A 1913-nucleotide genomic window follows, 5' to 3' on the forward strand; every position below is an offset into this window, starting at 1 on the left:
AGCCTAAATGGAATAAAAAAGACAATTTTAAAAACGCACAACCCCCACTAGTTGAAAAAATTGCGGAAGTTTACGTGGCCTCAGAATAAAGTCTAATTGATTTAGCTGTTACTTGTTGATAGAACTACTTCAGCTAGCTCAGACCAGTGTTACTATTGCACTGCTAGCTCTTTGCACCACAGATGCTCTGAATTTTTCTGTCGCGGAAGAGGTCGGGACTTTTCATCTTTTGGGTTTTTATGAAGAATTGAAGAATCTGGTTAGTTCTGGGGACATCAAGGAGTATGGATTAACTCTTGTCTGCAAGATCTAGATGGTTTTTAATGATGTGCCTTGGTTTGAGCGGCTGTAGTTATGAGCTTTACGAATACTGAGCTGCTGGAAAAGCAATTTCTGGATGCTGAAGGGTTAAGGTGGGGGATACCTGAATAGCTGGGGAGATGGGATGCTGCAATCTCTACAAACTGAAGAGAGGGGTGTAAGTTTGGAGATGCTGTACTGTAAGACCCTGCGCTCCTCTGCATGTGTAGAGGGCTTAGCACTGCGAGGCTCTGAATCGAGCTGAGGTGCTTCGGAGCTGCCGTGATCACGCTGTATTATTTACCACTGATATCGATACAAATATTGATCAATATTTGTTCTCTAGGAACGTCCTGAGTAAGCATTTGTGCTCCTAATCCACCTCCTTCCTTGCAACTCTGGCTAGATTCCACACACCCTCCCCATTTCTTTCCCGTTTGCCATCCTTCTGCTCAGATTACAAGACAAGCCCATGATATCACCCGCTCTGAGCTGAGGCTGAAGGGGCTGGCTCTGGGGAGGGGTTTGCTTGACTAACTCTAGTGAAATTTGCCAGGAAGCAGCAGCTTCTTGCAGCATATTTCTCTGGCTGCAGGATATTTTTCAGCGCAGAGGGGACCACTCAGACGGCGCGCTCAGCCCAGAAGAAAGAACTTCATGAAGCACGAGAAGACAGAGGTCACCCCCAGCACAGCCTACCACTAACCCCAAGGTAACCACTGTCCTGCCGAGGCCGTGATAAACCAGAGATGAAGGGGCTGATGAATTAGTTATAAACATTTCTAACCCTCTCTTGCTTCGGGGCTGAAAGTTTGATTTCACTTCTTCCCTTTTCTCTTTGAACCTATTGTCTTTCTCTCCCATCAGTTTGTTATAAAGTATGATGTTTAGACATAACAGGCTGGGAAGAAGATGGACGTTTCTTCTAATTCCTGTCCCCTGAGACTTGCTTTGGCAGGGGTGGGACGACGCAGTTACTCAGTGTCACTTTGCAAAGATGTGACCAAGTTAAAGACTTGCTCGTAGAAACGCGGAGATGAAATAAAAAAAAGACATGTTGCAAACTGCCTGCAAGTTCAGGCAACGTGTATTCTGCAATATTATTAAAGTATGCTTGATTTAGACCAGAAAGCTACAGTACATGCCATCAGCATTGTGTAAATGTTACCGGCTAAACTTCAGAAACGGTTTAAATTCTCCTCTCTGAATAACTGTGCTCTTTCTGAGGAAAAAGCTTCACTGCAGATGTTTCCCATTGGCAGAAGGTGCAAAACAGTTATGTGCCTAGTTAAAAAACTTCTCTGCTGTCACTGTTCGGGATTCACAGCCCCTTGCAAAGCAGCCCTCAGCCTACCAGCAACTTTCTTTAGGCTGTTCCATCAGGCAGCGATTGCTGTAGTTTTCAGGATGACTCCAGAGTAGGCAGTGGTATCCACCTGAAAAGTTACAGCACAGAAACGTGGGATGTTTCTCTCTGCAGTGAACCTAGTCCAGGTCAAGTTCTGATTCTTCAGCATGCACACTCTGCCTTCTTTTAGATTAATTTTAATTGTTTAGTTTAAACAGATATTGGAGGGGGTGGTGGTGAAGGGTGTGTTGTGTAAAAAAATCTT

General features: G+C 44.6%; 1 protein-coding gene across 1 annotated transcript in view; it reads left to right on the plus strand.

The window, feature by feature from the left end:
- Positions 1-859: 859 nt before the first annotated feature.
- The window catches only part of LOXL2 (lysyl oxidase like 2), a 50044-nt gene continuing 48990 nt past the window's right edge, over positions 860-1913 (plus strand). Inside the window, exon 1 of the mRNA XM_026863106.1 lies at positions 860-1012. The gene's annotated coding sequence lies outside the window, so the exon portion shown is untranslated. The remainder of the gene's footprint in view (positions 1013-1913) is intronic.

The sequence above is a fragment of the Athene cunicularia genome (assembly GCF_003259725.1).
Source record: "Athene cunicularia isolate RWA chromosome 22 unlocalized genomic scaffold, athCun1 chr22_part1, whole genome shotgun sequence".
Lineage (NCBI taxonomy): Eukaryota > Metazoa > Chordata > Aves > Strigiformes > Strigidae > Athene > Athene cunicularia.